This window comes from Macrobrachium nipponense, chromosome 8, assembly GCF_015104395.2.
Source record: "Macrobrachium nipponense isolate FS-2020 chromosome 8, ASM1510439v2, whole genome shotgun sequence".
NCBI classification, from domain to species: Eukaryota; Metazoa; Arthropoda; class Malacostraca; order Decapoda; family Palaemonidae; genus Macrobrachium; species Macrobrachium nipponense.
This window is the reverse complement of record NC_087203.1, coordinates 50,107,987-50,124,562: the sequence shown is the minus strand read 5'-3', so window position 1 is coordinate 50,124,562 and position 16,576 is coordinate 50,107,987. Positions and strand designations below refer to the sequence as shown.

At 38.6% G+C, this 16,576-nt stretch overlaps 1 pseudogene; it reads right to left on the bottom strand.

Moving 5' to 3' along the window:
* Positions 1 to 4,294: 4,294 nt before the first annotated feature.
* The window catches only part of LOC135223091 (tubulin alpha chain-like), a 36,971-nt pseudogene continuing 24,689 nt past the window's right edge, over positions 4,295 to 16,576 (bottom strand).

Genomic DNA, 16,576 nt, shown 5'->3' with positions numbered 1-16,576 from the left:
TATAGGGTGCTTAATTAGCAGACGCCCTGGTCACATATCTTCCACCTGCATAATTGCTCAGTTCGTACGTTGCAGCTAGGCGCTTGTTCTTGCAACAGCAAATAACCCACAGCAAGGTCAAAAGAAGAGTAAGGCTTCGTTACTGTGCTAATTGCCGTTTTTTCTGCCATTGAAGGTCAAACAAAAGAAGGGAGAATTTTTTCAGGAATGCACCTGAGTTCAACACGTCAAACCAAGACGAAATTCCTAAACGCATGGATGGTAGAAATGGCAGAATCCACGGAGGCTCTTGGAAGGAAAGGTTATTTTGCCCATTTCAAAAGGGGATCTGTCATTACCTCGCAGTCTTTGACCAAGTGGCTGCAGTCTGTGACGGAGAAATTCGACGTATAGTAACATACAGGTTAAATTAAGACTGACTGGAGCATTTCTTTGCCTCCCTACGACTCAGATGGGAGCTTGCTTCTAGCACCGAGCGACAGTTGCAGCGAATCAAAGATTTGGTTGTCATCTTTTAGAGATAAATAGTGTACGTGTTAAACACTACAGAAAAATAATTATTTCTAATAAGACATAGCGTATTTATTTAAGTTAACCAGAGAATTACGGACTCAAAGACCCATATCTTGAGTCATGTTAGGAACAAGAATTTAAATGCTATCGTGATGAGAAAGGACTCGGAGCTGGAAGACGATCTGTTAAAAAAGTTAGCTGCAGATACGTCAAATCTGACTCATTCACCTCTTGATTCAGTCAGATATTTCGTTCGTCGTTGAACCATCTTTTAGATGAATAAGCCTACTAGACAAAACAAGGCGTGATCCGACCTCCAGCTAACGGTCGAATAGCGCATTGTTTCACCAAAGAAAATTAAAATAAATACGCCATATCTTATTAGAAATAATTGATCTGTGTTGTTTAACGTGAACATTATTTATTTTTTTACATTCTCATTCTAATAAATAAATCACAAATGTCCAATCCTAAAATTCCTGTATCTTTAACCCAACGCGAAACACCTTTTACAGACCTTTCTAGGCTCTTCCATGGACCTTTTCTATTAACCCCACCCCCCACAAAAACAATAACAACAGCAACAACAAATTAGTTTGTAAGGCTTACTCCCCGAGTAAGTGAAAATTACTAAACGAAGTCGAGAGGCTGTAAAAGAGGGGTATTGAATGACTGGATTTCTCTTGTAAACAATTGTTGACTTATTTTTTTCGTAATGATTTCCAAGTAGTGTCTCTGAATACATTGTCGTTTTTTTAAAGCAATATATATTTGAGAAAAAGTGCATCTACGTCGTTCATAACAGGGTACATCAGAAACCTGTACGATTTATCAATAGAAATCGATTGGTATATAACAATGAACATTTTTTTTTTGTAAGAAGTGTGTTTTTCTGCGCTATTTTTTCAAGCATGATAGATTTCTTATGAGAAAATATGTGGAAATTCATATGTTAGCGATATCAGTAATCAAATCCTTATTCTGTTAAAAGATTACAATATTATTAAATATCTAGAAAAAGATAATGAACGTTGTACATGGTTAGCTATAACTTATCCCCCAGAAGATCAAACACCCATTAAAACTCGCCCCAACCCTTCCCCTCCCCTAATCTACCTGCGTGTGGGTAGACCTATACTCTGTTTTTTATCATCTGTCCATCCGCCTGTGGTGTTTTTGTATGGTAACACTGCGTCCCGGGCTTTAGATAGTTACATTCAGCTTACATTCAACGATTATAATAATATCCTATTTCGAATATTAACGGTGTAATTCGCATACAGTAAATTATTAAAACACTTTTCAGTTGCAATTGTACACCCAGATATCCTTTCATTTACCTAAAACTTACAAATAGCGTAACTATCTAAAGCCCGGGACGCAGTGTTACCATACAAAAACACCACAGGCGGATGGACAGCTGAAAAAAAACAGAGTTTATAGTCTTCTTTAGAATTGAATTCAAATACAGATTTTACGCCCAAGGCCAAGCACTGGGACCTATGAGGTCTTAAACGCCTATCAGGAGGAAATTATTATTATTATGAGGTTAAGATTTACCAGCCCAATGAGGCTATCTCTAACAGGAGGAAACCCTGAAAGCAGTTGCACTATCAAACAAATGCTGAGAGACGGGTTCGAGTAAGAAAGGAGGTGCAGTAAAAGGACTGAAAGGGGTTGCTTGCAGCTAGGGGCATAAGGAAGCGACGCTGCAAGAGAAACTTCAAGTCACGCTGATGGCACTTAACGCCTGAGGAATACGTCTTAAATTGATCTTGTGTTGTGACATGCCTAGCATTAATGACAACATCGTACCCACGGACCAAAGGATGCAATTATTGGCAGTCGTTCTACAGTACAGCCTCCTCGGGTGAACGAGATCTTTACGTAGTTTGGCGTAATGAAGAAATATACAGAACTACATATTAAGTGGTGACGAAACGTCAAGTTGGATGAAGGGGGAGTGACGGGGACTGGTTTGGAGATGTTTAAAAGATGCTTATTTGAAAGAACTGTCGGTAAAGTCAAACCGTTTGGGAAAAGGTGAGACTCTTTGGGTTATCTTTACTCAAAATGTTTCATACTGGAAGTGTTACAAGCTCTGTTCTCGTGGTTGGAAATGACAGAAACCTCAAGCACACACGCACGTAAAAGATGTTGCCACGCACTATTTTATTTATTTTTTATTTTTCGATAAATGAAGAAGACGACAATGAGGCAATAATTTCAACTTGCACTGAAAGCAGAAGACATACTTTGTAATGGATCGCAGCTCACAAGCAACCAGACATTCAGTCACATTTCTGAAGAGCAATAAGGACAAGTAAAAAAAAAAAAAACCTACCTACGGCAGTGCCAGAGGTACGCTTATGGCTAACTTTAACGTTAAATAGAATAAAAACTGCTGAGGATAGAGGGCTGCAATTTGGTATGTTTGATGATTGGAGGGTGGATGATCAACGTACCAATTTGTAACCCTTTAGCCTCAATGGTTTTTAAAATCTGAAGACGGACGGACAGACAAAAAGCCATCTCAATCGTTTTTTTTTTTTCATAGAAGACAAAATCTGCACAAAGATAAAGCAAACATTCGATTGCTGTTTTTTCCTTTTTCAAGACGTCCTCGAATTTCGACAGAAGGATTTTCAAATAAGCATTCAGACTCTCTCTCTCTCTCTCTCTCTCTCAAAATTATGCTGTTTCCAAGTCTTGTTGGGATATATAAATTGTTATGGATGTAGTTATTGACTGTACTATCAAGATCATTCAATTACTTTCGAAACTGTACAATGCAAATCAGAGCAGCTGTCGACCAGTGAACTACATCATAATCTATATTCCATTTCATTCGGGCCAAAGAATTTGAGCTAGAGACCAAGCGCTGGGACCTATGAAGTCGTTCAGCTCTCAAAAGGAAACTGAGAGTAGATTTGAAATGCGTAACAGGAGGAAAGTATGATGGAAGAAAGTGACTACAAACGGGGGTACAGTAAAAGGAATGAAGGGGGTATTTTGAATTTACGAAGCCAACTAAATTCTGCCTTTTTTTCTCTCTCTTGACATCTACTGCACATTCCAAGTTTTGGGAAATGAACTACAGCTGGGTTGATTTATCTTCATTCATATATTTCTATTCAGCGATACCTGAATTGTATGCTAAAGAGTCGATTCGTTTTATTGTCTGAAGAACTTGATCCTGCAGTCTGCACGAAACCAATGAATTAAGGAGTTAAGTCCCTGTGATCTAAGTCTCACTATGGGCCTGACTTCTCTGCTATACTGTAATCTATCCTCGGTAACTTACGGCCAAGCAACTACCCGATAAGAATGAGTGGTTTCTGGGTCAAGTCACAACCCTCTCACAGACTTTGAGAGTCAAGTGTCAACACGCGCTACTCAAAGAATTAGAAGGTCCAGGGTCATCACACGACCCACTCAAAGACTTAGTTGGCATGGGTAAGCCACGACTCTCTCAAAGACTTAGTGGGTCTTGGATCAAAACACAACCACTCAAAGACTTAGTTGGCATGCCTAAGCCACGACCCTCTCAAAGACTTAGTGGGTCTTGGATCAAAACACGACCCTCTCAGACTTAGTTGGCCTGGATCAAGACACGACCTTCTAAAGTCTTAGTGGGTGCTGGGTCAAAATAGATTTTTGACCCTATCATTGTAATGCAGTTAAGTGTTCGAATTACGGAGCCTTTTTATTGTTAGAGGAGGACTACAGTAGACACTAGACATTCAAAACTAACGCTCGGTGTTTCGTGAATTCCTAAAGCTTAGTATTCATCGTCGTCATCCAATTCGGCGTCGTTGAAATCTTTAGCCACCTCCTCGTAATCCTTCTCCAGGCCGGCGATGTTCTCCCGTTCCTCCGTGAATTCCCCTTCCTCCATTCCTTCTCCAACGAACCTGTTGGAATCGGAATCGGAATCGGAATTGGAATATAGAAGAAAGATCTCGAAGACACAACAAGAGGGGGAACTTGTCAGTTGCACGATGATATAGCTGTTGGAACAATTTTTAGGAAATATCAACAAAGGTCCAGTAAAATGAACGAAAAGGGGTAGCAGCTAGGGGTCTATATATGGAAAGGACGATGCGAAGAACTTTCTCAAGTACAGTGCGCTGCGTGAGGCGCATTGATGACACTACCACCCTAAGAGGACGAAGCTGTTGGGTTTGCGAATTAACGGATTTCTCATGCCATATATATAAGAATTCAATCATGGTATGAAAAAAAAACGTGATAAGCAAAATGAAATATATTTAAAACTAGTATAATTATACTCCTAAACAACCTAATTTTTAATGGTTAATGATAAAATTGAATCTTTACTTTAGAGAAATGATAGTCTACAACGTTCAGCATCAGATGGGCCTTTCGATAAAAAAAAATTAGACTTATAATTCAAAATATTCAACTTGCTCTACTGTCTTTATTATTCAAGACACAAGTTGAAATTTGTTTGAGACAATGTATTTGCGATCAGGAATAGAATAGTATGCATAAAAAATTAAGAGTTAGAATTTCAACTTTGCACCTTGCAAAATAAAGACATTGGAGCTGGTTGAATTTCCAAAACTTTGATGGCTTATCACTCAAAAAAAAAAAAAAAAGATTTGTAGCGAGAAGACCTTCTAATGCTGACCGCCTCTAATGAATAAAATGAAACATATAAACATTAACATATTTATAACAATCTTTATGATGACTGATTGAAATAAAACTCCAATTCATTCAAGAGAAATTATAAAAACTCTACGATGAACAAACTTACCAATGGACGAAAGCTCTCTTGGCGAACATCAGATCAAATTTGTGATCTAACCTGGCCCAAGCTTCACCTATGGCTGTGGTGTTTGATAGCATGCACAGGCCACGTTCCACCTGCATGAACGAATAGAGGGAAAAAGTTAAGTATATCTTTGTTTAACCAGACCACTGAGGTGATTAACAGCTTTCCTAGGGCTGGCCCGAAGGATTAGATTTTATTTTGACGTGGCTAGGAGCCAACTGGTTACTTAGCAACGGGACCTACAGCTTATTCTGCGATCCGAAGCACATTGTATCGAGGAATGGATTTCTAATCGCCAGAAATACATTCGTCTGGTTCTGCGTTGGCGGAGCGGGGAATCGAACTTCGGATTACCGAATCGGTAAGCAAACATGTAACCCACTCGTCCAACGAGGAGCTGTGAATATGTGGAAGTATGCATAATAATGTATAGATCTATGTACACCTTGATGCTAAATGTACATTTAGCAAAAATCATAATAATACTTAAGAATTCGTGTACCTTTACGCACCTCCAATATCCTATATTGCTTCATGTTACTTTTAATCCAATCGAAAAAGGTTTATGTCTGTTGCATCTACACTACCTTACCCTAATTCTGGTCCTGTTCCAAATCTGTCATCTCCTGCTAGAACTGTAAAAAGGTTTATATTTGATGCATCTACACTACCTTACCCTAATTCTGGCCCTATTCCAAATCTGTCATCTCCTGCTAGAACTGTAAAAAGGTTTATATTTGATACATCTACACTACCTTACCCCAATTCTGGCCTTATTCCAAATCTGTCATCTGTTATAACTGGTGATGAACCTTTGCCAGGTCTCCTACGGGAACAACATTAGGAGGCTGACAGTTGATGCCAACCTTGAATCCTGTAGGACACCACTCCACGAACTGGACGGTTCTTTTGGGTTTGATCATAGCCACTGCCGAGTTGACATCTTTTGGCACAACGTCGCCGCGGTACAGGAGGCAACACGCCATGTATTTACCTAAAGAATGTATGAATGTCTGAATAAACCAGTAACGAAATAAATCCTCATAGGTAAAGAGCAACGATGGAGTTCTGCAAGGCCTTTTGACTTCTTGTCCTTTACTGTACTGAAGAAATATAAAAATGAGTTTACAAAGAAAGTTCGTATAAATGACAGATAGGGATTACAAAAGATTAGGCCCAACAACTCAGAAGCAGGGACAAGACAATGAAAAGATTATGCAAAAAAGGTGACTGACCACCAAAAAATTGTAATAAAAGTACAACTCGACAACTCTCCAAATGATAAACAACACCAATTTTTGCAAGGTGAATATTCTTACCAAGAAATATTAAACATACCAATACATAGAAAATATATTTAAGGTAAGTAATTTGTTATTAAGTCACTGACTATCTTTTAGGTCATTCTTGAACATTTTACTACAACAGGGTTCCAAATTGTACATCCAAGGCTAAGGTTAAATTACAACTGGAAGTAAGCTCTATAATAGCAGATTCTAAAAGATTTTGTGAAATCATTCAGTCCGCCAATCACTGGACTTTCAATCCAATTTATCCTGTGAGAGTTTTCACTTAAATGAATGACTACAGTATCAGATGTTTGCCCAGTTTTGACAGAATACTTACGCTGTTTGATTCGTACTTCTAAATCCTTGCTAGATTGGCCTATATAAAAAGAGGGGTAGTCCAAACATGAAATTTAATATATCATGTTGTTTTCCTCTGGGCTATTTTTTATTAGCATTGCTTTTAGTGTGCTATGATAAGAAAAAACGAGGTTGACATTGAAAGATTGTAACAATGACTCGATGTTTTCAAAGCCACTAAAGACAAACTAAGATTGTTCTGCGGCATTTCTTTCACTGGGAACTTTTTGTGGGCTTTATTATGAGAAATATCTGGTACAAGTGAATGATAACATAAACCTGTCCGTATTTTTCTTATGTAATCGATTTCTTGAACCGAATACTGGGACTGATGATGTGCAAAGTTCGTAAAAACAAAGAAAAACTGATATTTTGATAATAAGGTGGTGGCCTGAATAGAAACGGACATAAATTAGGGTGTTCAGTATTTATGAAAAACAAAACCAACAACTTAACTTACTGGTGGTCAGTCGTCTTTTTTTTTTTTAATCTTTTAATTGTCTTGTCTTAACCCTATTTTGGTAGGTCCACTAATTCTTCAATTGTGTTAGGGTTCCAGGTACATATTTTTACCTTTGTAATCCCCATCTGTCATTTATACGAGCTTTCTCTGTAAAGTTATCTTTATAAAGGACAAGAAGTCGAAAGGCCTTGAAGAACTCCATCGTTCCTCATTCCCTCGTGGATCTTGTCTATATATATATATATATATATATATATATATTAATATATATATATATATATATAAATATATAATTATATATATATAGATATATATATATATATATATATATATATATATATATATATATATATATATATATATATGTGTGTGTGTGTGTGTGTGTGTGTGCGTGTGAATGAATGACTAACAAACATTTTATTCAAACAACCTTTTACTTATACTGTATATATTTATATTCCCTCTATATATATAAATATATATATCGATAGCTGGGCGGTTAAAGTCACTGTCCGTCACCGTTTCTGAATCTGGCAACGGTTTGAATCACGACTGGCCCGAAGCACTTACATCAAATATATATCAATTCCCTTTGAGTGCAAAATGCTTTCCAAGGCAGAGTGAATTGGATATGAAGGCACAAACGTATTTGTGGCTTAATATCTGCAACAAATGAATACACAGATCCTCCCAACCTCTCCTGGGGTCACACTTGACCATCTGGTTGTGGGCCTCGAAGCAAGTGGATGTGACCTCGGGCACCTTGAGTCGCTCGTGCTCCGCCTTCTAGGCCGAGATCACAGGGGCATAGGTCACCAGGGGGAGGTGGATCCTCGGGTAGGGCACCAGATTCGTCTGGAACTCGCTCAGGTCGACGTTCAGCGCCCCGTCGAACCTTCGAGAGGAGACAATAAGAGAGGTTTCTGGGTCATAGGATGTTTCAGTTATTGGAACATGCAGCGTTTAGGCCAAAGGAGGACAACTTCGCAATTGCCCTGTGAACTAACCGTTGGGAGAAGGTGGGAAGTAAGATGGAAGAAAGAGAATATGAACGGAGGTACAGTAACGGAGAATGAAAGGGGTTGCAGCTAGGAACCTCAGGGATTCTGCAAAAACCTTAAGCAAAGACTACAGTGCATTGCATGAGGTGCACTGACGGCACTACCCTTACGTGTAATACTTCGTCTATAATAGATTCACATCAACTGTGCATTTGATGTCTAGGCTGTTGATAAGCCAGTCACAGGGCTGGAAACTCTCAGTCTCTCTCGAGAGTTCACATGGGTAGGATCTATGTTCCACCTCTTCTGAGAGATACGTCTTTCAAAAGTATCCCTCAGGAGAGGTGGAAAAATAGATCCTACCTATGTGAAATCTCTCGAGAGACAGAGTTTCCAGCCCTGTGACTGGCTTATCAACAGCCAATCAGGAGCGTCGTAAGGGACTGGTCTAGACATCAAATGCACAGTTGATGTGAATCTACTATAGTAATTGGAAATGAACACAAGCACTGAGAACCCTTCAGATTGGTTCCTACTCGTTCCTCTGAAAACTGAATCAAGGCTGGTAACTATTTCTAAATGCAAAAAAAGTCATCAGCAACAACAGCCACCTCACCTCAGAGAAGCTGTGATCGAAGACACCACTTGACCGATTAAGCGACTGAGATTCGTGTACGTGGGTCGCTCGATTTGGGGAATGGAAGAGATGGTCGGATAAGTGGCTCTTGAGGTGTCTGTATCCTAAACGTTGCTATGCTTTTACGCTGATTCCCTTAGCATTTCTTATTCCTCAAGCAAACAGCAAATCATCTAGGGACCACACAATGTTGAAAGAATTTCTCTTGAGTGACCTACCCACATTTAGGCTGATTTTTCTCTAGTCCACAATGAAATAAAAATGGATTTAAATATGATTCAAGAATCTAGGGACCACATAATGTTGAAGGAATTTCTCCTGACTGACCTACCCACGGTTAGGCTGATTCCAATAACAATAATTATAATAATAATAGTAAATTTCGAACGTATCGGAAATGGAACTTAAAATTCTGGCCATAAGCCAAGGGCTAGAACCAACGAGGTCATTCAGAGCTGAAAGGGAATTGACAGCAAGAAGGTGTATGGCAGAAGTCGAACTTTGCAGCTGCACTTTTGAAACAATCATCAGGAGAAGGTGGAAAGCAAGATGGAGGTAAAGTAAAAGGAACCAATCAATAAATATACACATAAAAATATATCCAGTAATTCTAAGACAGATTCTGATGAAGAGAGAGAGAAAGAGAGAGAGAGACCACGCCACGTCTAGCGGTAGCTGGTGGTAGTATTTGCAAGATCAGGTGACCTGTCGGGTGTTACCTGGGACGCTGGGTAGACGGCGAACTCCAGCTTGCTCTTCTTTTCGTACTGGATGGCCAGGTGCTCCATCAGGAGCGACGTGAACCCAGAGCCGGTCCCTCCTCCGAAAGAATGGGGGGCGGGGAGGGTGGGTAGGAAAAGAGAGAGGACCTCCACTTCAGACACAAGTTGTCTCGAAGGGAGACACGATTTGTTAGGCTTCCTGAACTTACTGGACTTCACAGGGAAGGGATGAGAGAGAGAGAGAGAGACGCCATTGGGCCCTTAGGTGGCCCTGTTTCGTTTGAATAGGGTGCATCTTCTGAATATAATAATAATAATAATAATAATAATAATAATAATAATAATAATAATAATGATAATAATAATAATGATAATAATAATAATAATAATAACAATAACGGTGTATGTATTAACACGTACGTTACAAATAATTCCCAAAAATACGATCCGTAAAACTACAGAATGTCTTAAATGACCTTTATCCTAATAAATATCATCGATTTTCGACCATATCGTCGATTGCCACGAGCAGTTTGTCTAAAAAAATAATATTATTTTTAATAATAAGATAAATTAGCCTGATTGATTAATAGATTGGTGTGTTCCTGACTGTTAAAACTGGCGTCACCACACGCCATGGGGGGATGAAATTATTATCAACTAAAAATTCCCCCTCGGTACATATATGAAAATATATCAATTCCGAGGTAGAGCGAATTAGATATTAAAGGACATTTTTAGCTCGAATTATTTATAAGAATCACAATGATGTGATAAGTATTCATAACAAGGCTGCGTTGGTCAAACGCTCAAATCGGCTAGCATGGTTGAGGGGGTTTCATATCAATTTTAATTACGAATAACACTGAGATCGACGGTGATTTGTAATGGTCAGAATTGATATAAACTTATAGCCTTTCTGCTAGCAGACTCAGTAGCGTCACTGTCCGTTTCTGATTTCGTTTCCCGTCCACTGGACGGTGGTTCGATCCCATGGGGGGACAAAATTATTATCAACTAAAAATTCCCCCTTGGTACATATATGAAAATATATCAATTCCGAGGTAGAGCGAATTAGATATTAAAGGACATTTGTAGCTCGAATGATTTATATGAATCACGGTGATGTGATAAGTATTCATAACAAGGCTGCGTTGGTCAAACGCTCGAATCGGCTAGCATGGTTGAGGGGGTTTCATATCGATTCTAATTATGAATAACACCGAGATCGACGGTGATTTGTAATGGTCAGAATCGATATAAACTTATAGCCTCTCTGCTAGCAGACTCGGTAGCGTCACTGTCCGTTCTGATTTCGTTTCCCATCCACTGGACGGTGGTTCGATCCCATGGGGGGATGAAATTATTATCAACTCAAAATTTCCCCTCAGTACATATATGAAAATATATCAATTTCGAGGTAGAGCGAATTAGATATTAAAGGACATTTGTAACTCGAATGATTTATATGAATCACGGTGATGTGATAAGTATTCATATATATATATATATATATATTATATATATATATATATATATATATATATATATATATATATATATATATATATATATATATATATATATTATGCTTTAAAAAGCACAGTAGATGCACGTGACTTCATTAAATAAGCGAATACCACAGGACAATGATAGGCAGGAATCTAAGCGCTTTCGTCTTTCCTATGACATATTAGGACGTTGAGTCGAAAGATCTTGCAGAAACGCCGTTGTTTATTTTTCCTTCGTGGCTTATACATTTATTGGCAATTTATGATACCAAATTTGGCCTATTTGTCGCGTGTGTCAAATACCTGCGATTCAAAAAGTAAAATTAGCTACCCAAATCACTGTGGGAATCTTCCAATTCCTCGTTGGAAGTATTGTCCAAAGTACTCAGTCTTCATACCGGGACGCTTGGCCCACTCTTTGACACTTTTCCAGAGTCGCTCAACAGTGTGTGTGTGGACAGTGCGATCCTCTGGGTCCACGAAATTCATCACTATGATTCACCACTCGGTGAGTGTAGCCTTCTTCAGACAGGGTCCTGTTGGTGGCCCACCCATCACTTATAATGATAGAGCCCTCACGTATGAATTCCTTAATTATTGGTGTGAGGGTAGGTAGCTGCACTTCTATCCTGGCCTTCTTTGTGAAGAGGGACCAAGAACTTCTTTTTAGAGACGCGCTCTATCGGCCTCCACCAGACATTATTCAAATACCTCCCTCTGCCGTACTTCCTCTTCCCGGAAAAGGTCTTGTCTCTTTCAACGATGACCCCCGACCACCGATGGGTTCTTGACTGTTCAGCCAGCTCATGGTTACTTCCAAGCAAAAACCCCGCCAGTCAACGCTTGTTCGGCGGGACCAATGCAGACGCTTGCAGACGATATCGTGCTTGAAAGCTTTGTCCCAAAAAAGTGCCCAATTATAAACTAAGACTATAAGAGTACTGCCTCCTTTTCCTTGTCTTCGCGATCTTTATGTATCGTCCACAATAAAACTGACGGTGATCACTGTGACACGTGCAGTAACTGCTCGTTACTATTAGGGCAAATAACCCCCGTGCGAAGAATCCCTTGAGCCTGCAATTATTCAATGAGTTGTTCAATTTCTGAATGAAAATGCTTAATGAATACCCATTGGTCGTAATGACAACCATAACCATTACTTGTTTTCTCCACAATGGCCATACCCACGACCTACGTTGATCTAAAAATTCAAGTGAAATTGGGATACAGAGGCCCAATGACGTGTTTAAGATAATGCAGTATAATTGGCTGCGGAAGTCATGTGATATAATATATTGCCAATCATATCTTGTCATCGGAAATCATTCAAATTCACTGGGGGGGGGGGGGGGGGGATTCGAGAGTTTGGGGAAGGACTTCAAAAAGCGAATGTTTTGAATGCTGGGCGGAACTTTCAGCCAAACAGTCTGCAACGAACACGTACGAACGGGGTTAAGATGAAGTGGAGACTTAGAAAAGTCTCAGATTTTTTTACGTTAGTGAAAATTCTGGTTTTTTCAAATAAATTCATTATATAAGTAAATTTGTTTTGCGACTAGTGGCGTTGGGGTTCAAAATGTTAGTTTTGATGAGCTCTGCACAGCTGTGTAGTAGGTTATATGGCTCTATCGTATATTGGTCACTTGTTAACCATTACCAGACAAGATAGCTAGGGATGCATATGGAGATCGTAAGTAGAAGACAGTTTGGGGATTAATATAATATTAAAGTTTTCAATAAGTAAATTAAAGAAATTATTTAATAAAGCACTGTATATTTCTTATCAATTATATAATGATTTTGAATACAATGTTATACTGTAATGCGGTAGGAACTAGCCCCAGGGCCTTGTAGTTGTATTAGTTTACCATACTTACTATTTTCTTTGAAGGAACGTATGTAGTAGAAAACAGAAATATTGTATATTTTATGGTTAACTCGTCTATTTTATCCAAGATAGACAACCAGGATACTTTATGCTGCCAAAAACATACAAGTGGTGGGGGGAGGAAGTGTATGGAGGAAGTGGTCAAGGGTAAAAGGGAGGCAAAGAAGAGCTTTGAAGAGTCACAGCTGGAGGAGGACAGAGAAAGATTAAGAGAAAAAAACAAAGAAGCAAAAAGGGTGGTAGCTCAAGCTAAGGCAAGGGCATATGAAGAGGTTTATAATGAACTGGAAACCAAGAAAGGGTTGAGTAAGATGCTCGAACTGTCAAAAAGTAGGAAATAAAGGGACGAAGGACATCACCCACAGTAAGCAAATGAAAGATGGGAATGGTAGCTAACGTCATAAAAAAGGGAAGAAGACATCCTGAAAAGATGGTAAGAGTATTTCGAGAAACTGCTAAATGAAGAAAATGAAAGACTTGTAAGAGAGGATAGACAAGTAAACATAGGAATGGTAATGGGGATCTCTAGGGATGAAGTGATACGAGTCTTAAATGGAATGAGGAATAGGAAGGCAACAGGACCTGACTTAATCCCAGTCGAAGTTTGGAAAGCCTTAGGAGAGGAAGGGGTAGACATCTTGTATGATCTGATGGTAAAAATATTTGAACAGGAAAAGATACCAGAAGAATGGCGGGAAAGCGTATTGATATACCTATATTCAAAGGTAAAGGTGATGTCCAGGAATGCAGTAATTATAGATATATCAAACTAATGTCTCAGACGTTGAAGATTTTGGAAAGAGTAATAGATGGCAGGCTGAGAGAGGAAGTGAGAATAGAGAAGGAACAGCTAGGATTTATGAAGGGAAGCGGCACAACGGATGGAATATTTTGTATAAGGCAGCTGATGGAAAAATTCAGAGAAAAACAACGAGACTTTCATCTGGTATTCATAGACTTTGAAAAAACCTATGACAGAGTGTCAAGGCAAGAAATATGGAGATGTCTGAGGGAGAAGATGGTGCCGAAAAAGTATGTCAGAATTATTCAGGAGATATGAAGATACTAAAGTGGGAAGCAGTGTTGGAGAGACAGATGGATTTGAGATAGAAGTTGGATTACACCAAGGATGTTAGAGAAGCAGTGCCATGGTGCATATTATATGCAGATGACATTGTGATGTGTTCAGAGGGGAGGGAGGAGTTGGAGGGGAGGTGAAGAGGTGGAGAGTAGCACTTGAGGAGAGAGGAATGAGAATAAGCAGATAAAAAACCGAATGTATGTGTTTCAGTATTACTGAGGATGGTGGAAATAGCTTAAGATTGGATGGGGAGAAATAAAGAGCGTACATAAGTTCAAGTACTTGGGGTCCATATTAGAGGATAGTGGAAGCATGGACCAAGAGGTGAGACATCGAATTCAGGCAGGATGGAATAACTGGAGGTCTGCATCAGGGGTCCTCTGTGACAAAAAGGTTCCTCTAAAATTGAAGGGAAAGTTTCATTGGATGGTGGTCAGACCAGCAATGTTATATGGAACAGAAACAGCAAGTATAAGGAAAACAGAGGAGAAGAAGATGGGTGTAGCAGAAATGAGAATGTTGAGATGGATGTCGCGAGTAACAAGGGAAGATAGGATTAGAAATGAGTATAAGAGGATCGACAAAGGTAGTTGAAATATCAAAGAGCATACAGGAGGGAAGGCTTCGGCATGGACACCTGTTGCGAAGAGAGGAACATCATGTTGGATTACATACGATGGGAATGGAAGTGCGGGGTAGAGGGAAGAAGGGAAGACCAAGAAAGAAATGGCGTGATTGTGTAGGGGAAGATATGTTATAGAAAGCTATTGACGAGAACGATGCACAGGACAGAAATCGATGGAGACGACTCATTCATAATGGCGACCCCATATAAAATTGCGTTAAAGCTGGGAAGAAGAAGATGAATCATTTTCAACTTGAAACAGTATGAATGGTTGTTCCAGAGAGAGAGAGAGAGGGGGGGGGGGGGGGGGGCGGTATTTGTGCATTTTCACCAAAAGATTGACATTTTAATCCAGATAAATCTAATATCTTTGTGTATTTTACGTTGTTGAGAATTATGATATCCTATATTGCAATTATATATGAACTTATGTTTTTTTATAGGTATGTGCCTTAAGCTGACAGTATATTAGAAAAAATCTGCCCAGTTAAGTTTCAGACAATTATTCTCTATACTTTAGAGTATTTTATCTTCTAACGTCCTTTTTAGATTTATTTTAAATGTATTTTATATTTATGAATAATAATGATATAATCAATCTTCGATAAAATGTTGGAATAATGCAAATAACGAAAGTAATCGATAGAAATAAGATTATATTCAAACGCTGCTTTTAACTCGAACTTCGGAAAATAAAAAAAGAGAGTGATACCATTTATCATTGCCATTTACCTCAATACGAATACATTAATCATGCTCAATATTCTTGAATATTCAATTAAGTTGAATAGTTTTTAGTACGAATTTGTTATAAATGTATTTTTTAAAATATTTGTTATAATTAGAGAAACTGACATAGGAACATTTGTTTGTTTACATTTTGAAAATCGACGGCATTACCAGATAAGGGAATAAGAAACTACTATGAAATTCAGGGCCTCTGTAACACGGTTTTTTTGGACTTTGCTCCTTATCAAAGCATCGGATGCAGCTGAAAGTTGACATATGTATATTTTACAACCACACAAATGTTGTCAGTATTATCAATAACCTAAACCTGATAGTTTTAATTTTTATAGAGTAAAAATGATCTAGCCGATGCCATGGCCAATTATTACGAGCCAAGAGTCGAAAAACATTCATTACGTAAGCAAGGTAAACACCGTTTTACAAAATGTTGCCCCGCCCATCCACCAGACAGAAACCCATTCACCTATTCCATCAGCTTTGAAACCCATAGCAGTCAAGAATGGCTAACAGGATTTGGAATTGTCCCCGTGTTTGCAAAACTGCATTTGTCTTATCACTTGTAACTTTATACAGTCAAGAGAAAGCCCGTGGCCATACTTACTATAGCCTGAATAGGTAATTATTCAGTTTCTAGTTTAAATCCAATGTTTACGGTCTGATTTGTATTTAGCGTAACGTGATTGTAATACTTGAAATGTCATTCAGGATTTTGAACATTTCCATTAACTATTCGCTATGCCACCAAGAGAGAGAGAAAGAGAGAAATGTATGTAAACAGTCTTTATATAACTATTTTGTTAAAATAAGATTTTTATCCAAAGTAAATACAAGCTTATATGTGCTAAAATATCCAGCAGACCAACGGATCATCCGATATAATATTTTTTCTTCTTCTTTAGGCCGTATGACCATGTTGGATGTAAAGACTTTATGAATGG